The 23573-nt window shown below is 42.0% G+C and overlaps 1 protein-coding gene and 1 long non-coding RNA gene across 3 annotated transcripts in view; both read right to left on the minus strand.

The window, feature by feature from the left end:
* TSPAN9 (tetraspanin 9) overlaps positions 1–23573 on the minus strand; it is a 154462-nt gene that overhangs the window by 75833 nt on the left and 55056 nt on the right. The window lies entirely within an intron of this gene.
* Positions 15–18895, minus strand: LOC108788480. Of its 2 annotated transcripts, none has more exons than XR_001941344.1 (3): positions 18884–18895; positions 6157–6159; positions 15–101 (listed from the first exon to the last, which is right to left on the minus strand). It is a non-coding gene; the product is annotated as an uncharacterized LOC108788480 (long non-coding RNA). The 2 variants fall into 2 exon arrangements; XR_001941346.1 differs by lacking the exon at positions 18884–18895 and adding an exon at positions 10102–10113.

Below are 23573 nucleotides of genomic sequence, written 5' to 3' on the forward strand. Positions count from 1 at the left end.
TCTACGAATGATTAAGCACCGGGTTCCCAACGAACATGTGATGCGCTCCGGGAGAGAGGCGGCCCGCTTCCGTCCGCGCTCCGGTCCCGAGGCGAGCGGCTCTGGGGAGCGGGCCGGCTATCCCAGGCCGACATGGTCATTGCTATTGGATATTGTAAAATGCAATAGCCAATAGCAAGCTGGCTATTGCCCCCGCCCACTGCCTGCTGTCAATCAGCTTGGGGGGACCTGATAGAGAACTTTCTCCTTCAGGCCCCTCCTCCGCTGATCCCTAATTGGGCAAAGTCTTGCACCTGACCTGTGGTCAAGTGCAAGACTTTAACAAATCAGAGCTTCAGTGGGCATTTTGTATTATGGAATGTACGCGGTCAAACAGACCGCGAACATCCCATAAAGTTCGTCGCTCGGCGAGCGCTCGAGCTGCCGATGTTCGATTCGAACTCATGTTCGAATCGAATACTCGGCCCATCCTTAATTGCCACCAAGACAAAAATTTAGGAAAACCAAAACTTTACAGGTTTCCCCAGAACAGGGGTAGAGGGAAAGCCTCTCAATGGGGATACTCATTATGGTTTTCCCTCATTTTGGGAGATTTTGTCTCACATAATATTGTGTCTCCAGTACAGAAAGTGAAGGCAACTCTCCTCTTTGTAGGTTTACTGCAATTAGCCTTTCACCCCTGATAACAATTTGGACATACAACTACAGGGGTGCTGGAGACGTTACAACAACAATTGAATGAATTGAACAACACTATGAATCATTTGAGTATAGCAGCCTAACCCTATCACTCAGCAGTCAGTTTAAGGACGGTACTGGAGTGACTCTTGTGTGTACCTCCAGTACAGAAGCAGGTAAGGAATCATAAATAGTTTTCTAAAATTCTTCAACTGTTTAAATGGCCTGGAGGGGATTTCTTTGACTTTCAGTTTAATGGTGGTGTCTGTTGTGGTCATTTGCACCCCTTGGCCAGATAAATTATGTAGGCTCATGCGGCTGCCAGAAAAAAGGGCATCCAATATTTATGATCCCCTTCCAGCACAAACCAACCATCAGTGAGTATATACATAGCATAACATATCAATTACTGAGATCCGTCCATCACCCACTAATAATTGCAGCTGCTGTCTTGGTTCCGATGAAGGCTCTGACATTCCTTTGTACCTTATTCACGCAGCGAAAATATTTCTAAACTCGTCGGATAATTCATTGGTTTTTTTTAGCCCCATAGGACCCTCACATGCACAATAGAATACTCGCCCAAGGCTGAATTACTTTACCATGGCTCTGTCACAAATATACTTTTCAATTTAAAAATCACACTCTGTGAATTTTAACTAAGTGGGAAAATAAAATTAACATTCAATATGTCCTTGTTCTTCCAATGCGGGCTTTATAATCACTAGGTAAGAAAAAAAAGGCAAACATTGCCCGGGATTTTATAATGAGAAGCAAATCCTATTGTTCCAGTACCGGCATCAGGCATCCTCGGGCAAGCCAATCTATTGCACTGTGTTTCAGATAACAAAAACTATAAATTATATCACAAGGACTGCTGGGCTTGACCATAAGCACCAAGTCACTGAATACAGAAAAATATAAATTGGACGTATAAAAGTGTATATGAAAAAATATAAAGCAAAATGTTCCTCTCACAGTGTATTTATAGTCTTCTAAAATCTGAACTAAAGGCCGGAAACTAAAAACCTCCAGGATGTAAAGTTTTTTGGCAGAGCCTTATTTGCCAAAAAAACTTCTCCCACTTACTTTTAGATGTTTTAATTTTGTGTACACTCCTGGCTCCTGCAGTTATCCGAAATGTGGACAGTGTTGGGAAAGAGTGTGCAAGTGCAGGAGTTACATCATCAGTGGCTGGCCCATGGCCTTCATGGAAGAGGCTGGACCCAGAAGAAGACCAGTAGACATCGTCACTGAGAGTGACAAATAAGAAAAGGGTATCACGGACATTGCATCGCTGAATGAGGGCACACCAGGAGGTAAGTGGGCCATAATAGGAAAGTATGCTGTGCATACTTACACATTACATCGAGAGCCCACCCACTCCAAAAGCAATAATGTTCCACTTTAAAGAGAAAGAATAGTGTCAATCTAGTGAGCGTGTATTCTGAGTTCATATTGTAGCTTTTACTTTGAAGTAATGTTTGCTGTGATTTCCACTTTTTCTTGTTTTTGTCATTCTAATCAATACCATTGATTTGCAGATTAATCACTAGAAGGAGCTCTGTACCAGATTCAGCTTCATTCAACCTCCCTACTTATCTGTTGTTCAGGTAAGACATCAGCCGCACAGGGAGTGCATTGGTCTTATTGAGCCAGCCGACTCACAGGCTTGCATTGTTAGATGTAAAGCACAACTAGTGTATAGCACTGCCAAGCAGAAAGCTGAATCTGTATCTGTAATTGACAAGTATGCCAAAGCAACAGGTTCACTTTAATGTCTCTTCCCAGCAGAACATACCTTTTTTTCACTCCCCCACAACTCAAGGGCCACTGACTCTCACCATGTAACATTGTCGTATGAGTTGCATGCTCCTCCAACCCAGAAGGGCATTTTCTTTGCTACTGGAAGCTAAATGGAGCGTTTGGGCGGTGGGGAAGGAAGGGCACAGGAAAGTTAAAGGCTAGTTTACTTTTCTGACCATGTTTTATGTTACACACATATTTAGGGTGTAACATGGTCAGATATGGATGGACATGGATGGGAGGAATAGTGTGCAGGAGTCAACCGTAATGGCAGTTGCTTTACTGGCTCCAATACAAAATAATAATACGTATGCATTTTTATTCTTTTATGAAGAAGTGTGCATTTATAATATTTCTCGAAAAGTTGGAATTTCCCTTTAAGTATGTGCTGCTGGAGAGGAAAGATTGGGCAAAGCACATGTCTGCTATAAAGTTAACCTTATAATAATTACTCAAAATATGTCCGCAGTAAAAAACCACTATAGCTTTTTCTTCAACACATCTATTAAAAATCAATTTACATGAACTAATTTCTGATTTACGTTTAGTAGCCCTTTAAATCTTTAATTATTCTTGTAATAAGTCAAATTAGGCGCATTACAAAATATTGATTTTTAACTAATGGTTATTGCTTGACTTGGCTCAGTTATAGATAGATACTCACGCAGGTGGTATACCCAAAGGCTAGAAATGAAAAATGGGACTTTATTTCAGGCCAGATAAAAACAGATACAGCCTCGTTAGCCAATGGCCTAAGGGAGATACCTACAAATTCAACTGCCAATGACCTAAATTACACATCTGATGCTAGAAACCTGAAGCCCAACTCCAGCATAGAGTAATGGATAACATTTTAAGTCCATAACAGCTTTAAGCATAAGAAATTGCAGCTTTTGCTGCAATACTAGCTTACTCTATGGCGCTACATCCCTCAAACACTCCAGCTCCAGCCAGTAGCGCTGTTTCTCTTCCGGGTTCAATGACGTCCAGTGTTATTCAACCACTTCTTGTCATTCCAGGCTGTCATGCACACACCCCCTGGGGTTGCATCATCACGCAACTTCAGCTCACAGTGTACTGCTCCATAGGACAGCGCCAACATATCACAATGTGAGCACTGTTCTATGTAGAAGGTAGGACCATCCACCACCACAGCTGTAAAAGAAAGGATCTCAATTTTCACATGATTTACTGCAATTCTCATGGAATTTAGGAATGTATGCTTCAAATGTTTTAAAGGCTAAAGAGGAGGGAAGGTGCGGTGGTGATGGTGTGGGGTTGGGGATGTGGCAGGGATATTTGATGGAAGCAGGAGTTGAACCTTATGCTATATTTTTCAGCTAGCTGAGTGATGCCACATATTTCCTTATTTTGGGGCTTATCTCTATCAGCTCGTTTGCACATCAAGATATGAGGAATGCTTAAAGGAAAAATATATAGTCCATGTAACCGGTAGTCACTATGGGTCTGAAAATCTGGACTGCCCTACCAAAACAAAGACAGGTAAGTATGGCCTTTCCCTAGCCAACAAATCGTAGGCCATTCCTACCCAAACTGACAAAGATAAGTTATTGAAAGCTGAAATCTAATTGGTTGCTATGGTTTACTGGGCAGAGTTGCCCCTGTAAGTTATTTTGTGAAGAGTTAATCCTGATACCACAGTGATGTCATATTCTCCTAGCAAATAATTAGGCTGTATTTGCTAAAATACTAAACCATCCATAAAAAATAACTGATTTTTGTGTGTATAAGGTCAACAGGTACACTTGCTATATAACATTTTCTTTGGATCAAAATGCTTAATTTTCCATTTAACCCCTGTACTGATTGGCTCCATTATTAATGCCTCTGACCCAGCATTGCGGTGTTATAAATTGCATTTTAATGGGGACATCATCCAATTCTGCATAATAACAAAGAGTTTAGCTTTAGGAAATAAAAGATAACAGAAACTGGAAGAGTGCTTTTAATTAGTCATTAGGTCTGCTTATAACATGAGGTAATTATCTGCGACATTTGAGCACACTTAAGGCAGGATTTATCAAAATAATGATTTTTAGTCTTTTTTCTATGCCCGTCAGGAATTATTTTTTTTACTTGTTAAGTGACTCAGTGGGCTTGTCAACAGTGTGGATAAAGAGCCAATGTAATAACGATACTATTTTATTTACTGATGAGACATCCTTAATGCCTGTTCTGACTTAAGACATTCCAATATGAACAATATTTTTGATCCTGCTACAGAACAATCAGGGGCATTCGACTTTAAAAAATGATTGATCAAGTATTTGCCCAAGCAGAAATCATAGGGCTAGCTTTGCCCTTTATCTGTTACTGAAATGTTAGCTTGTGACAGACACAAGGAGAAGGCAGTTCTACTCTTTCACTTTTAGATGTTTGTTCCTTGTTTCTTCTAATTTAAACTGTGTCGTAGATAAGCCAATTGTTGGGAATATTTAACAGAGATTTGTTGAATATTCATGGAAAGTTCAAAAAACATGAATGATATTGCTGCAATTCAGACTCAAGTTACTTGTTCCCTACAAACCTGCAGTAGTACCTACAGAAAAAAAAAGCTGTGCAGCAGTTGGCTCAGTAAAAGGAGACAATGAACTTGCAAAGGAAGGACAAGGACAAGGAATAATGGCTGTACTTTTTTTGAATCAAGTCCAGTTGCCTTGATTTATGCTTTACATATATAATTTCTATATATATCAAATCTTCAGTATTTGATTATAGATCCACTATTGTCAGGAAGCCAGAGCCAAGATTCGTACTCCGCTGTTTGCGCATGCGCCTGGTGCAGTCCATAGAGCTGTACCAGATGCAGCATCTCTGCTACGTGCGTGCATTCATGCACGTGAGTGTGTGCACACATTGCCGTGTGTGCACTGGAATGCGCTGATGTATTGTTTGAATGTTTGGTGCCCTCTGGGCTATAAAGGCTGTGAACACCAATCCTCCTATGCTGTCAGATTTGTCAGCTTCCCTGTGTTCCAGTACTCTGTAGCCTGATCTGATTATCCGTTACTGACCCGGCTTGGCTTGACCTTCTGCTTTTCTCCTGTGTTCTGACCCTAGGCTTGCTCCTGACATTGGTTCCTGCCTCATACCTCGTACTGCGTTGCCGCATGTTGACGACCTTGGCCTGTCCTGACGATTCTTCTGTATCCGTTACCTGTCTGGATATCCACCCATCGCAAAATCCCCTGTTTGGCGGATTCATCATCTACTGGCACTCTTGCCCCTCTGTGCCCCCGCTGCCCCTGTACTCAGCCCAGGTGCTCTGGGACCGGAGTTGTGAGAGAGGCCACACTCATCACTTCAGACTCTTCTAAAGTACATGACAACTATAATCTAGCCTATAAGTGAAGCTATCCTATAGGTGATGCAAGCAAACTGTGCGTTGCTATAACACATTTTTTTCACCAGTAAGTATATGTATTACCATCTATTATTGATCATATCACCAAATATAATGAAACAAATCTAAACTTTGTAGTATACAACATAAAAACCTGTAATTCTTACTGTCCATGGAAATAAAATGAAACTATTAACTAGGTCACTATTTTTGGAACAGCCTTGGTACTGTAATTCCACCTGCGATTCTATTTGTGCAGTAGTCTCTGTCTCCTCCTGCTGACATCATTACTGCTGAAACAGAATTACCTACTGGACAACAAGAAAAGGAGCTATGAGAACCCAAGAATTTCCTGTGTCAAGACAGTCAGCAAGCTGTCTACTCTGGGTCGTATATCAATTGAGCCGCCCGAAAGGCTGAGTGGCATCGTTCTTGGAAATCCACAGTGCTGCAAGCTGCCAAAATCTAACATCTATTTTGAGTTTATGACATAAACAGGAGTTAAGGTCTTTGTGGAATGCTGGTGCCTGATGATCTCCCACACAGATCAAAGAGTTAGTGAGGCTTGAAATTAAAACAAGGTTCCTCAAAATGTTGTCAGGTTTCACAAATAAGGTGAGATTTGTTATAGGGTAGGTTTGCCCAAAAAACTTATATTTTAGTGATTGGTGGATGTTGACGTGTAAAACGGCGAGTTAGTTTCTTATATCTCATCTCTGGAGGCTCTGGTGGTGAGATCCTTGAAAAGCCAATTTTGAGTGGCAAGGTGTTCCAAGAGTAGAATATGTCTTTACCCTATACACAGAGCCATAATGGGTAACTACACTCATACTTTAGTGTTTGACTGATGCTGCAGTGTTACAACACCTAATGGTTTCCCAAGTCTGCATACCTGCTATGATAATTTCTTGCCATGCCTCTTCACTGCAGTGCATCTCAAATATGTTTTACACATGTTACCATTAGAAATGGATTTAGGCAGTGTAGAGCTCTAGGTAGCAACTTAAAACCCACCTCAACATTCTTCCAACGGACGCCACCCAAGCCGGTCCCACCTATAATGTCTGTAATTTCATGGCCCCATCAGACACCACCTGCCTACAAGTATACCCTCCCTTGTGAAGTGACAGGCAGGTGCCCAGCTTTGACCAACTGCACTATACTCCGGGTTTACTGCAGGAGCATAAAGGTTGTAGCTGGCCCCTGTGGACATCCATCAGGCCCTGGGTTATCATTTATGGGTTGCCATTCATGTGCCATGCTAGAACCCGCACTACAATTGCACCAAGGAGGATTTCCTTAATCACATATACATGAATGAGGTCTTAATGTGGGAAAAAAAGTAGCCTGTTGGCTTGTAAAAAGTAACCCCGGTGATGGACTTTTCCCCAGAATGAATTATCACTACTAAGTGTGAAAAGATGCCTATAGTCATTACAGCCTCATTACATTGGTCCGATCCCCAATCACCTGAAGATGTGACCTTGGTCAGCAAGGGTCTCAGCCTGCGGCAACACTCTTCTTGTAGCAGAGGAGCAGACCTCGGCTCCCATATAACCTGTGAGGCGTGAACTACAAGTTTAAGTTGCTCTGCAACTTGCTGTGAACTACAAGTTTAAGTTGCTCTGCAAGTATTACAGCTATTAATTACTGTTCTAAATGCTATAAAAACTGTATAAACAGACTGCAGCCTAGCCTGTAGCCTTGTCCCGATACATATTTCTATGCTATCCAATTAAGCGAGAGAAATGTACTCGTCAATATGAAGCAGCATCGGCAGACAAGCTGAACAGAATGAAAACAACTCATACACATGTTATCAGTGTAATGAACATAAAACACATGAAAATAAAAACCTCCTCTGGCTGGAATATCATTATCTGCAAGTCACTGAATAGGAAAATGAGAGAAAGGCAATATTTATAGGTGCATATATGTCGCGCACATTAGATGAGTCACTAGCAAATACAATAATTGGCCAATGTCTATAAGAAGAGTGTAATGTCAGCCCTCTGGATATAATGAACATTGGGCTTCATGATAATTAAAGAGGAACTGCCATGCATATACTACTTTACCTACAGATTAGTGTACTTTTATAAGCCTCTTGTAATTGAATTTGTATGTCATTCAGTATATGTATCAATGTATGCACAATTGCCGATGTTTTATCCCTTTACAAATGTTGCAAGTACAGAAAAATAACTTCGGATCCACCTGAAATCCAGTGAGCTCATAACTTCCCGTGCGGGCTGACAACACAGTGCCATGTTGCACTGAATTCCCAGATAGCGCTGTCAGCCCTGCCTGCTTGAATACAGAAATGCCCATTTCCAATTTTAAGGATTTATCATCCCTTTCCCATTTCTGCCCCACTCCACATGCATACATTCAAGGAAATTCAATATGGCGTTTGCCTAAGGAATGTCTGGGCCAAATTCTAAAACATGTTGTGCCAATTTCTGCACCTCTACTGACTCCTGCACCAAATTCAAGTTGTTATTATTTCAGTAATAAGAAAAGTGATGCAAAGCAAGACCAAGAACTTTTTGGTGTAACTAGTTTGTCGCTCATTCATACTGCATATGTACATACATATCTCAGGTGCGGCATGCCGTGAAATTAAGGATCCAACTGAAGTCTATCTCGGACACATATGTAACACTTTGGACAGAGATACGACACCAGAGGTACTTTATCAGTATGTCTGTCCCAAAGTTTGCCTAGCAAGCCAGCTCAGTTTCGTAGAATTGTGCCAAATTCACGAATGCTATGCAGCCTTGTACATGAATTTGGAACACTATTCCTTTAACCCTGAGACAGGTTTCTAATGTGTCTCAATGAAACTCTTTCTTATTTCTCCTGCCTGTATGTAAGTAAAGCGCTCTTGGAAGATGTACTACTAGGAGGCGGGAGAATGAGCATGCCCTGTGTCATTTCCTCTAGTCGCCTGGCGCCCCGTTGGACCATCTATCCTGCACTGATTGGCATAAATGGAGAGGGTTATCAATGGTGACAATGCCGATGAGCATCCTCCTCTGGCTGTAGCCGCACAGCGGTTGTTCAGGGTGACAATGCCGCAGTGAATTCATTGAAGGCCAAATAGGATTTCACCAAGGAGAATCACCGGGTATGTATTTTATCAAAGAAGGAGATTAAAAAATAAGATTTACATGATGCGCTTTTATTTATTTGTAAAGAAGTTCTGACCTGTCAGGTTTTAAATGTATGTGTATAGTTATACTTCAAATTATAACTTCTGCTGGCAACGCACACAGTGTTGCACAGCAATTTTAATTCTAATAAGAACCATTAAGAACTCAGCTTAAAAAAAGGCATTCAGCTGAATATTTCCACTTTATGATCGTCCCAGTGTGCCCATACAGTGAAAGAAACTTGCTGCTTAATTACAAAATGAGCATTTAAGTATGATATGGCACTTATTTGGGCAAAGCAAAGCAGAGAAGCAGGAAAGGTGCCAGAGACTTGTGCCTGATTAAATTGCAGCCGCTTCTGCTATCTGATACACCATCTGAGACTTCTTTTGGGGTGGGGAGGGTGAAGCTACATAGGCAGCTAGGTGCATATGACGGCTATGCTGCATAACTGCAAAATATTTCTTTGAAACTTTTACGGCCCAGCAATGTCACGCCTATGAAATAGCAATCCGCTGCTGAAAAAAAAAAAGGCAAAGAAAATGATATTTTCAAGCAGTTGTAATGGCTTTTTTCTTCTGTGCGGCATCTCGCAGGTGTAATCAATCCTTTGTGCTAGAAAGGCATTTTATCACAAAGCTTTATGAAAGCTATAGAATGTCTCCTGAGTCTCAACTCTGCCTCCTGAAACATGCCTGAACTGTATTTAAACACTAAGGCCACTTTCACACGGGCGGTCTGTTCAGGTCTGCCTGTCAATTTTTCTCAAGATGGAGAAAAAAAAATGAACAGACACAGACGTCACAAGAGTGACATTCCTTCCGTGCGATCGGCAGGGAATCCGTGCAGGGAACCCCTGCTGACTGGGGTGCGCTGCTAATTGTGGTGGTGTTTGCTTAAACAAACTACTGCATGTGCTACTTTTATTAAGCCCACTAGAGCTTCAACAGTTAATCGATTTAGTCGATTTAAATCGACGTTCGAAAACGTTGTCAACGTTTTCGATCGTCGACTATCGATTGATTTGCCTGTTTGGGGCTCCACACGCGGCCTGAGCCACACGTCACACGCTGCTCCCGCTGCGGCCGCCGTGCCCACCGCACAGGCCGAATAAGCCTCGCCCACCGCACAGGACGCTAAAGCCGCGCACGCCACTGCTCTCCTCCTCGCCGCAAGCTCCCTCACTCGCCGCTGGCCCGCCGACAATCGAGGGGTCACCTTCTGAAAGTAAGTCAGTGGTGGAATAGGTGTATGGGGGTGCAGTGTAGACCAGGTGTGAAGTGGTGGAATAGGTGTGTGGGGGTGCTGTGGTGGAACAGGTGTGCAGTGTGGAACAGCTGTGTGGGGAGGCAGTGGTGGAATAGGTGTGCGGGGATGCAGTGGTGGAATAGGTGTGCGGGGGTGGAAAAGGGGTATGGAGGTGCAGTGTGGAACAGGTGTATGAGTGTGATATGGTGGAATAGGTGTTTCGGGGTGCTGTGGTGGAACAGGTGTACAAGGGTGCTGTGTGAAACAGGTGTATGGGTGCAGTAGTGGAATAGGTGTGTGGGGGTGCTGTGGTGGAACAGGTGTATGGGAGTGCAGTGTGGAACAGGTGTATGGGTGTGCAGTGGTGGAATGGCTGTCTGGGGGTGCTGTGGTGGAACAGGAGTACAGGGGTGCTGTGGTGGAACAGGAGTACAGGGGTGCTGTGGTGGAACAGGAGTACAGGGGTGCTGTGGTGGAACAGGTACGAGTTACGCTACGCACACCACGCCCACCTCGCACACGCCGTGTACGCAACGCCCACCACACAAGCTGGACACACGCCCGCAGAGCACGCCGCCGCCGCGACTTCCAAGGGTTCAGAAACAGGTAAGGGGGACCTGTTTTAATGTTTCCTGTTTAAAAATAAAAAAGCGGCACACTGTAGAACACCAGCAGCTGTAGAGGAACAACAAATCCCAGCAATAATATATTAAACACCCTGTATAATGTATTATTGCTGGGACTTGTTGTTCCTCTATAGCTGGTGGTATTCACCATTGCGCTGTATAATGTATTATTGCTGGGATTTGTAGTTCCTCTATAACTGGTCAGTGGTAATCTGCATTGCGCAGTATAATCATTATACAGCGCAATGGAGAATACCACCAGCTATAGAGGACTACAAATCCCAGCAATAGTACATTATATACAACGCAATGCAGAATACCAGCAGTTACAGAGGACTACAAATCCCAGCAATAATACATTATATACAACGCAATGCAGAATAACGCCAGCTACAGAGGACTACAAATCCCAGCAACAGTACATTATAGTATAATGTACTATTGCTGCATTCCTCTATAGCTGCTGGTATTCTGCACTGCGCCGCTGTATAGTGTACTATATTGGACACCACACTTTATTTTACTTCCACCGCTCCAAGCATGCTCCCGTGATGGACTACAATCTCAATACAAACTAGTAGTCCATCACTGGAGCCTTTTTTTTTTTAACCGATTAATCGAACTTACTAATCGGCTAACTAATCCATTATGAAAATAATCGTTAGCTGCAGCCCTAAAGCGCACTGAAGTGAAAAGTGGATGTGGTACAACCGCATCGCACCGCAGTGTGCCCATAGAACTTAATGAAATGTCGCTTGTGTAAAATTCTAACCAAAAAAAGGAACAGTGCGATGCGGCTCGATTGAGTGCATACCGGGCACACACTTTCTCTCTCAGGTCTGCTCCTATGTTGATTGGCAGCAGGCAGGTGCAATAGCCAATACCTGTTGATCCTGCCAGAAATGCAGCATCCTTATCACTGTGAGTTGAAAAGACAGCAAAAATAATTGTATCTTTCTTTTGTATACTGCTAAACCTATCTTTCTCAATGTAATATGAGATGAACAAAGGCAGACATAGTTGAAGTCCTACCTGTGTGACAACTATGGCTCCCTCCACAGATACAGTGAAGAAGGGAGCGTTGTCACCCTAGGACAGAAAGTTCTTTATTCACAGGGTCACCAAGTGAAAATAAATGGAACAAAACAATAAAAGAAAAACAATGCAGTCATCTCATGTAAGGTTTGGTAAGCTGCAAATATATCACATTTTGTTTTTGGGTTTAGATACGCTTTCAGACAGTGTAGACTACAGATGTCATTTTGTGTCAGTCACCTCTGCTCTGCTTAGCAAGCAATGCAGGGGATAATGAGGCTTCACTATAAAGAAGGATTTTGTGTCAATGCAAACAGCACAGTTTCAATTCAGCTTATCAATCTCACAATTTTTTTTCCTTTTATATTTAATTGTCCAAGTGTAAGGTTTTAAAGCAAAGGGCACTTCAGAGCAATGACTTGATACCAGGCTGCTTGCATGGAGTAGCTCAGCAAAATAAGAGCATTACAGCAGAGAGACCTTTCTGCAGTCAGGCTTTCGAATAATCACTACAGAAGGTCATCTGAAAAGGCATTAAAAGCTTTAGGCCGGCTGTAATTGTTCCATTTACATACTGATGTGTTCTTTCAAGGCTTGAGAAGTGGCGCACATATACTGACTCGATTAACTGCTGAACAATGACACACTACCTTACAGTGCTTTCCAAGAAGTGTTTGCTTAAAGAAAACTTGTCACCAATGATCCATTTAGTGCTTTACACATTATAGTAGCACTATATAAAAGTTATTAGAATGAGGGTCTGTGTAAAGACAAGAGATGAGCTTTTTAAGGCTTCATACCCAGAAGCCTGCAGTACAGAATAAAATTACCTTTCAGGCCCCCCTTCAGACCTACGCATTGGTGTGACTCACTTTACTGCATGTACTGAACAGCACAGTGGCTTAGTGGTTAGCACTTCTACCTTCCAGCAACCGTGTCCTTAGCCTGAATCACCGCCAACATACTATATGCATTGAGTGTGCATGTTCTTTCTGTGCATGTGTGGGTTTCCTCCCAAACACACGCTGTTAGGTAAACTGGCCCATGCATGCATGTGACATTGGGACCTTAGAATGTAAGCTCCTGGAGGGCAGGGACTCATATTAATGTACAGTATGTAAAGCGCTACCTGAAACTTAGGAGATGATTTATAAATTATCCACCCAGCCATACGCTGGGCAAATGCCATTCGCACACCATTCCTGCCACTAAATGGGACCAAGGGGCATAGGAAATTCCTACGCTCCTCGTCTACATCTAGTGGTGGGAAATTCACATGCTGCTCGGCTCAATCTAGCAGCATTTGCCCAGCGTATGGCTGGGTGGATGCTTTATAAATCATCCCTTAAAGGAGAACTATAACGAGAGTGCTTTTCACTCACCTCATAGTTCTAGCCGACCTGTGACAATGAGACTGTCACAGGTCGGCTCAGTAGATCGGGAGGTGAGCGAACACATACCGGCGTTCGCTCACCTCTCGATCCTGTCACGGCTCTCTGCCGTGACAGGGGAGGGGCCGGATTCCCCCCTCCGATCTGCCAGCGCTGACTGGCGGAAGGGACGGGGAGGGGGCGGGTACAGCTGGCTCTGCCGATAGATAGGCAGAGCCAGCTGTCAGTCACGCAGCTTGGCGGATCCTGGCATAATTGTCGGGATCCGCTTCAGCTGCGGCATCTCAGTATACCGCGAGCAGAAGCTCGCCGCATACTGCGGCGACTCAGTATACCGGTATACTGAGCCTAGGGTGACGGGAGGACGCTAGTTTGTGTCCTCCCGTTACCCTAAGGAGAACTATGGGGAAAAGCCTTAACCCCATAGTACTCCTTTAAGTGTCAGGTGTTACCATATTATTTACTACAGGCTTTGTGCATGTGGTTGCACCCGCTTAGAATGGTAACCCAATGTTTGCCAATTTGCAGACAAAAAAAGACTACAGGCTCTGTTTCAGATATGTGTCCCCAAGCACTCCTAAAAGCTGGGTGCTGGCCCCTGTAGGGTTCACCTCCTCCTCTCACGAACATATAAACAAAAGGAAAAAAAGATCCAAACTCCAAATCTGCCAGACACTGTATACTTTTATTGATCTACCAGGTAGACCAGCTGAGCTCTTCCCTCGCTCCCTCGCCTTTTACTCAATAACAGCTTATTTGTATAGTCAATGAATACGGTCTATTGAGTAAAAGGCATCTTAGGGAGGCAGAAAATAATGCAACAAAACAAATTTTAGTGCACACGAACACAATATAATTCCCAATTTTTTTGTAAAATATGAAAGATCCGGTTGTACCGACTAAATAGATACTAAACATGTCAAGCCTCAAAACAGCATACACCTGTGAAATGAGGAAAAACTATGGTAGCCATAATTATCCATGAACGGTGCTTTAAAAGCCTAAACAGGTCATCAATTTAGAGTTAAGAGTGAATGATGGCACTAGTATTATTGTTCCCAGGTTTTTTAATTTTATTAAAACATATTTTTTAACCGTTTTTTTCCCTAATTGCTTTCAAATGCTATGTAATAGCACATTGGTAGTGACAGATCCAATTTTAGGAGACCTCAGAGGTGTATTAGACCCCTAATGTCACCTCTGCACTCAAGTGAAGCTAACCAAGCACCCAAGCACAAAGTCTCTTTAAGAAGCTCTTTCAAAATGAAGACATTGCAACAAACAAACAAATCCCTGTATCTTTTTTTTAAATTATTTATGTAGCAAACCATAATGCATGTCATTGCAAAGTGAACAGATCCTTTTAGTAATTCAACCCCGATGTCAGCACTATAATAAAATAAGTTTTATATACCCCTGCCTCACATCTTCCTCCCTCATCCTAAAGTGAACATATTAGATTAACATGAGGAACATAAACATTTTTAGGAAAGTTGGAAGGGAACATGTATATGAAGCTGTTTAAAAGGTTGTGTACTTATAGCTTGGTTGGTGCATTATAAAAGCACTCAGACTGGATGTTTGTAATACTTTAATTGGATTCGCCAAAAATGCAATGATTTCTGAGAAAAGCACTCAAGCTGTATTTTACAGTCAGTATACTTATACTTTATCTAACTTTTAATTATTTTCCTGACTTCGTCTATTAGTGTATCCCTTTCTGATGATTACCTTTCCCTTCCCACTTAACGATACCCATAGAAAGGAGGGCAGCTATTGGTCGATGTGCAGAAGTTATTAATGGACTAATTTTCTGCTCAGGATATTTATTGGCTACTCAGGATGAATCCTCTGAGAACGGTTGGTGCCGGTGATGTTCTCCTGTGCTACACTAATGTAGAATCTTCGTACGTGTCAGTAATTTAAAGATAGCTGCACCAGCTTTTGATGTTCTTTCAAGTGTACCTGCTAAAAGGTAGGGAAGGCAGGCATAATCCTTGTTCTTTGTTTAAAATGTTCTGGTACTTTGAAATGGTGATGTAAAAGTGTTTAGAAATGTTTATTCCCTATTTCCCATGTGCCTCCTATAGCTTTATTACTGCAAGCAAGTTGGGATCTCTGAGATGGAAGTGGACATCTGTGGACTGGAAAAGTAGAGAAAGGGTTGCTGAGGATGTGATAGAGAGAAGAGGTTATATAAAGATTGCAGGATAGGAGAGAAAAAAAAGAGACCATGGAAGAGAGAAAGAATAGGATTAGGAGAAGAAGAGAGAACAAGAAAGGAAAGAGGCCAGGGGAGGAGAGGAGATAGGATAGGGTAAGAGAGGAGAGTGAAAACAAGAAGGGAGGAAACAGGAGAGAAAAGGAGAGAAGAGAAGGGACAAGAGAAGAGGGGGAACAGGAGAAGAAAGGTAAAGGTGAGAAGAGAGGAGACAGAAAAGGCGAGAGGACAGGAGAGGGAGGAGATACAGGAGAAGAGGGTTCAGGAGAGGAAAACGAGGAGGGGAGAGAGGACAGGAGAAGAGAGGGGATTGGAGAGTAGAAGAGAATAGATCAGACAGGAGAAGATAGGGGATAGGAGAGTAGAAGAGAATAGATCAGACAGGAGAAGATAGGGGATAGGAGAGTAGAAGATAATAGATCAGACAGGAGAAGATAGGGGATAGGAGAGTAGAAGAGAATAGATCAGACAGGAGAAGATAGGGGATAGGAGAGTAGAAGAGAATAGATCAGACAGGAGAAGATAGGGGATAGGAGAGTAGAAGACAATAGATCAGACAGGAGAAGATAGGGGATATGTGAGGAGAAAACAGAGTAGGGGACAAGAGGGTATAATAGAGAGGACAGGTGAGAACTGGAAAATAGTGGAGCAGACTGTTGAGTAAGTAAATTAGAGGAGATGTTAGGAAAAGAAAGGACAACATAGGAGAGGAAGGATAAAGGAGAGACAAATGAAAGAGGGTAGAGGACAAAACAGAAAAAAGGAGTGAACAGGAGAGAGAAAAAATGAAAGGAGATAAAACAGGAGTGGAAGAATAAGTAAAAGAAGTGAGAAGTGGGGGCAGGACAGGAATAAGAGATAAAGATTGTAGAAGAGGAGAGGATAGCACAGGAGAGGAAGAGTACGCAAAAGAAGACCGGAGGGAAGAAAGGATAGGGATAGCAACATAGATAGTGAAATGAGACAAGAGAGGAAAATCAGGTTAAAAGAAGAGGGGATGGGGGTGAAGGGTGCAGTGAGTATAGGACAGGATAGGGAGGGCCAGGTAGAAGACAAATGAATAGAGGGAAAATAAATAAAAGAGGAGAGGAAATGGAAAACTAACAGAAACAAAACATAAAAGAAAGAAGTAATATAAGCAGAGACAAATCTGATGTAGTTATAGGTTTTGTTCAGTGTAGAAAACATCTTTGAACAAGAATGTAAAAAATTAAGTGAAGAATGATGGTGACAGGTGTTTTTTTACTAATCCTGCTTTATTAGATTTTCCCCATGTTCACAGCTTTGGAGTTTATGGCGGTAAGCAAACTTCTACCACCGGCTCATAAACAGGATGAGAAAATGTGGCTTTTTAAAATTTAGAAAAAAAGTGGAATTAGCTGCATGTGGAAGCAATAATAACCTTGAACAGTACAGTAACAGCTGCCTGTTTGAGCTAGGTACAGCTGGAATAAATCTAGTTATACAGTAAGCAGAGAGGCAATTACTCCAGCGCTGTCATCTGCGGCTGCACATCTTCGCGATTCCTTCTCACTGAAGACAATTGACAATTGCTGCTTATTAATTATGTAACTATTTGTTTAGTGTTAGGTATTCTTAGATTAACCTAATTGTTTTCTCTAATTTAGAAATAACAATAACAAGTCAATCGTATGAATTATTCATGTTCCAGGACAAACCTTTCTTTAACACAAATATACTTATTTAATGAACAGCACGAGTTTCAGTCATTTGCAACAGCCGAATGGTTTTATTGAAGTCAGGAAGGTGCACGATAGATTCTGATTGGTTGCTAGGGAAACTGCAATTAGCATTTTGCTTCTTGGACTGTTTACTGAGTACAGCTGCATATGTCTTAAAAATTAACCAAAGTGGAGGTCTTGCCCCCAATGACCAATCAGGTTTTATCTCTCAGCCTTTTCATTTGAAAGATAGAAAACAGTTTAGCTTTAGCTCTACTTATCTTTGCTTAAAAAACATCTCCAGGGGACCGGACTAGAAGCCCTAAGGTAAGTGGCAGGAGTGGGGATCAGCTAAGTAAAACAGCTTTTTCCTGTCCCCTAGAAAAAAACGAGCACTTAACCCTTGGATAGCGGAGGAAGCCCCACTGTAAGGGTACTTTTTTGCCTTCCTGAAGACAGGCTTTAAGCTTTCTTAAAGCTACGAGAGAAATATGAAGGCGGCCAATGTTGCCAATGTTTCCCCCCTCCTGAAAATAGTAACTGTCTGGCCTCAATACTGACTTAGAACAAGCACAATATTGACCTAAACAAGCATGTCACCATAAAGTCAAAACTGTCCTGTGTAGATGTAATCCCTAAGAGCCCGTTTACACCAGGCGCAGTGCGTTCCGGCCCGAATGCCTCGCATTGGGGCCGGATCACTTTTTTGTGGGGCTGGGCAGTCCATTGAAGTGAATGGCACCGTAGGTACGCCCTCTGTCCGCAATGCGATCGGCCTCACGGGATCGCAAGGCACATTATGCCTGCGGTCCGGTCCAGTGCGATCAAAAAGCTGCAAGCACTATTTTGATCGCACTGGACCGGACCGCAGGGATAATGTGCCTTGAAATCCCATACGGCCGATCGCATTGGGGCTGGAGGGCGTGGCTACGGTGCCACTCACTTCAATGGACCGCCACGCCCCACAAAAAAGTGAGCCGGCCGCAATGCGAGGCAGTGCGTTCGGGCCGAAACGCACTGCATCTGGTGTGAACGAGGCCTAAGTAAATGACATTTACTTTGCTGAAGCACTGTGTATCATGAATAATTATCATTTAATTTTAAATAAAATGCTTGCTTTCCCCTTTTTATCCTTTGTTAGATCTCAGTGTTGCTGACCTCTTGCAGTCTCTTTGCAGTCACTTCCTGTCTACATATATTAAAGCAATGGCTGCACGGCATTTCTCAGGGTGGGCGACAACAGTGAACCATGCCTGAGTAATGTGCCACTTATAGTCTCCATTGGGTGACAACACAGGAGCTTATTTGGGAGGTGGGACAGAGTGTTGTCATATAACAGGAAGTGCCTGCATAAAAACCTTCATGGCAGGATCACCAGGTAAGCTGCAGATTTAAAAACATTCAAATGACTTTTGGAAATGACATTAACATGTTAAAGCTTTCGTGAGGTTTTAAAGAATTGGTTCACATCTATTTTAAAGCCACTGGATTGTCCTACGGCATGCATGCCTCCCCTGTGTGGGCCCACCTGTATAGGAGAGAGATGAAGTCGGGGGCCAGAACAGAGAGTAAACCCCAATAATCGGATGTGCCTGTAACTAGCGCTCGTGTGTGCATAAATCCGCGTATTATGCCGCAAAGTACTAATGCATTTACCGCTGTCTATTTGTTTGCGACTGAGACGTCCCCTGATGAAACGTAGATTGGTGGTCAGGGAGCTAATTATCCATTTAATGAGCAAGCAAAATTTCTGTCACTGTGTCTAAACATACATTATATAATACATATATAGTTTTAGGGAAAGATTGTCAAATGTGGAGGATTCTGCTAATTAGCAGAATTCCTGAGCTAATGTTCTAAGAATAGCAGCAAAATAACAATGTTTGGGAGTAAGTGCACAGCACTGCCCCAGTGATTAATAGTCTAGAACAAACATGTTCCACAGCTACAGAAAAAAAGAATAAGTGAATAAAAGTATAGTCATAGCCGGATGAGAGGTGCGAAAATGTGACTTGTAAAAGAAGTATATAAAAAAAGAATTGAATGATTAATACAGTTCCGTCTATTTCGCAATGAGCTCATTTCGACGTTTTCAGAATCAAAGGAATAATAATTTTTGGGTGAAGGGGTCCTTAACTCTATGATAGAGCACAGGGTGCAGAGAGGGCCTAAAGCTGGCCATACACTATACTCGATTCACTTATCCACCCTAAGGCTCCATTCACATGTGCAAATGTTAATAGACGCACGTTTTTCCGCGCGTTTGCGGCTAGAAGCACAGTCTTTTGGGGACAGAACGCACTAAAACCGTTTTTGTGAGCACGTACGGACGTGTAGATGTGAACGAGCCCCATAAAAATGAATTGCTTTTTGTTTTTTGATACATGCAGAAAAAAGCTAATGTGTGAATGGAGCCTAAACCTTCATGGATGAGTGGAATCTGTCATGCAGGCACTTGCCACTGTTAAAATGCACTGTAACTGCTCCTGATTGGCTGCCATTCGGCCAACAATTTTCCTACTGGGTCCCTTGACAAAAGTCGATTGGAAAAAAGTAAATATTTAAAAGACCTAGACCCCTTTCACATGGGCTAATCAGAGCGGTACGTAGCGGGTGCCAATGCCGTGACATCTGTTTCCAATCAGTTTTTTTCCTCCATCTTGCGATGTGTCCATTTACATCAGATTAACCCCGATCTAGCACAAGCAGGTCCGGCGAAACGGATCTCTGATCCGTTCGTTTTTCCGTACTTTGCCGGAGTCAGGGGTAACCAGGTGTAAACTGACGCTGGTCCATTTACACATGGCTACCCAAAAACTTGTGCATCCAATTGGGTCTGCTTGAACAACTGACAGGCGGACCTGATTGGACTGCCCATGTGAAAGGGGCCTTAGGTGTCTATTTATAAAAGTTCCTCCCGGTGTATATTTTGGTGGATGCCGGTCACACAGCACTAACACACACTAGATGGCGCTGATGAGTAAAAGAAAATGACTATACTCGTCAGTGCCATCTAGGGACGGCATCCACTGCCATTTTTAGGATTAAGAAAGTCTCATCCTAAATTACTTTCAGCTAAACATCACAGTGATAACTTTAAATGTGTATTTACTGAAAATATGCTTCACCTACAAAAAAGCTGGTGCTTCATTCAAACCAACATATTCTATGCAAAACTGGAATATCATCTTAGTTAGCCTATAACCGTAGGGATGATGATTAAACCCCACCATCTAAAATCCGTATTTAAGAAGCGTAATGTAATACTGGTAAACCCACCCATCGCCTTGGTATAAACCCCACTTAATCGTATTGACATACATTATCAAACGAGATGGTATTAACAACATATAAGCCTGTGTACTCGTGCTATCTGGTAGCAGCAGTGTATCGGAGTTACAAAAGTAAGCAAATTTCGCTGCATGTTTAGCTGCTGAAGCCTATTAAAAATTAAACATGATATCTCATATGCGTGTCTGAATCTCTCCAGTAATATCAGGTCATGTTACATGGTACATCAAGCCAGGTCCCTGCACCATCAGCATTCACTTTGTGCACATTAAATATACCGAACAACAGCAGATAGAAGGCTGGCTTCCTCTATTGATCACTCCTACATGAACGAATTTAAAGCTTTGGTTGAAACCCAACTCCATCTAAATCATTTATTTTTCTTTTGAATAGGGAAGTTAAGATGGGTTAGTACCTCAGATTTTAAAAGCTGTATGTGTGCTGTTGGGGCAATTTTGCTGTCACTTTTAAAATAAGGTCTTTCTGAGGTTGTGGACACCAATCCGGTAATTCTGTATGAGGAAGCTGAGACCAATATGAAATCTGCCCACCAGAGGCAAAACAGCAATAAACTACTTTTTTCTTGTATGTGCAATGCATGCAGGGCTGTCTAATAGATAAGCCCAGCACTAAGATCTAGATGGCACCATTTGTACAAGGAAAGAAGGGGGGTGTTCTTCTCTGCTTCAGGTATTTCTAGCATAAACTTTTTCTTTTTTGGGGGTGATTGGATAGACGACAGAAGGATTACAACCCCATTTCACTCTTTATTGCTATCTGTATAGGCACTTGGCAATTTCCCCCACTTCTCGTCCTGGTCCCAGAAAGGAAATTTAGTCAGACTAACTGTCTATATTCTATCCATACATCCACTCTCTCTCTCTCTCTCTCTCTCTCTCTCTCTCTTGTATCTGTCTTATAATTATGGATCACATTATCTATCTATCTATCTATCTATCTATCTATCTATCTATCTATCTATCTATCTATCTATCTATCCAGCCATCTATATGTCTTATATCTATGTATCACATATTTATCTCTCTCTCTCTCTCAATCTATTGTATCTGTCTAATAATTATGGATCACATTGTCTATCTATCTATCTATCTATCTATCTATCTATCTATCTATCTATCTATCTATCTATCTATCTATCCAGCCATCTATCTAGCCATCTATCTAACCATCTATCTAGCCATCTACTGTATCTGTCTTATATCTAAGTATAACATATCTATCTCTCTCTCTGTCTATATATCTATTTTTATTCCATGTCTATCTATTTATCTATGCCTATTATTCTCATCTTCATATTAAACACACAGGAAACAAAGCTTCACTTTTCTGAAGGTTTAGAAATACTGTATGATATATTCATTGAGAGGTCAGCAGATTTTCTGAAACGGCTTTAGTTGAATCCTTTAAAAAGGCGATGGGTAAAATGTCAGCATTTCATGTTTTGTCAACAGTAATAAATGTACCGCTGATTAGCACTTCTCCGATGGAATTATCTGTCCTCTGTAACCCAATCCGAGGCTCACCCAGTGATAGCACACAGGCCTCCTGCTTTATTTAACCGATAAGACTAACAAGGTTTTGCTTGCTTTTGAAAACTCAGCACTGTAATGAGACTCTCTATCTGGCAGTTTTGTTTCCAGAAAAGACCTTTCAAGCAGCTCAGCTTCAATTTTCTAAGAAACCGTCTTCAGCTACACTACACAGCGGCAGAGACATTGTATTTAGGGAACATCCACTACTTCCTCCTTAATATGATAACATTCTAAAGGGAACAGGCGGAGGAACTGACACTGTGGTCTTCATATAAAGGGTCAGTCCATCCGGAACTGATATTTAAATGTTGGGTATAGGCTGGTGGGTTTTATCACTTACCACTGGCCTCTCATATCTTTTGGGGACTCCAGTGATGAAATATCCCAGCTTGAGAAATCGGTTCTGCACCCCATTCCCTCTTCTCTCTTCTTTTTACCGCAAGAGGAGTCTCAATGTTTAAGCTGCAATTTCTACTGTACAATGGGATATTAAGGTATTTCTACAGCCAAAACATCTGTTTATAGTTTTGGATAAAGAAGGTAAATATCAGATATCAGACCCAAAAGCCGACATATGGGCAAGCATGTGGCATTTGTTTTTGCAAGAGCAGACTCCCTACTACATAGATGCATCAGCCTGAATTAGGATAATAAAGTTAAACTTTCATGAAAAAACAGTTAAATGTTCCCTGATCCGTTCCTGCATGAGCTGTCAGCATGATATGGTGGACAGGCATGCCTCCTAAACTACCAAAATATAAAAGGGACACATCAGACTCCACGTCAGTACATACAAAATTCTACCCCCAAACTGCCCCTATTTGGCCATGTCATGCCAACTTTCAAACAACCCCCATTGCTTTCAGGTTTGGGGGTATAAGGAGTGAACACATACATATTTGTAAGGGTGTTGGGTACAGGTTTAGCATATCAACTGGTCTACAATGGCATGCAATGCAGTTAAGGGTGCTCTTTTATTTGGTTACATTTACCACTTTCAAAAGCTCCAATTTTTAAAGCAATACGTTTTATGCAGCCTCTGAATAACAATGGAAAGGCGAAGCTTCCACCAGTTGGGTCAGACAGGCCGCTTGTAACATGCTTAATTAATCAATCAATATGCACAGCGATAATGAGACAAGCAACGGGTTGGAGATTTATCCGCGCAGTGATTGATGTGTATCATTTACTTCGGCATGACTTCCGTATCTCCAGAGCTCTGGGAATTAAGATGAAAAGGCAAGGGAGCACAACTGACAGAATTGTATTTTTACTAATAGATGGTTTTGAAAACATTTCAAGATATATTTTAAATGTAATTTATTAACTCGAAGGGGGGCTTTAACGGTTCTATTTTCTGAAAGCAAATTAAAGAGAATCATTTTACTAAATATCATTTTGGGAATTAACTATTTTTACAAAAGGGGAAAAAAAAAGATATAGGATGAGCCAGATCAACCACAAGACAACCTTGGCAGGAGGCCAGTGTATAGCTGGTGTCCTGGGGTCCAGCTTTAACCTTC

This window comes from Nanorana parkeri, unplaced genomic scaffold (genome assembly GCF_000935625.1).
Source record: "Nanorana parkeri isolate BGI_ZX_2015 unplaced genomic scaffold, ASM93562v1 scaffold14, whole genome shotgun sequence".
Taxonomy (NCBI): Eukaryota; Metazoa; Chordata; class Amphibia; order Anura; family Dicroglossidae; genus Nanorana; species Nanorana parkeri.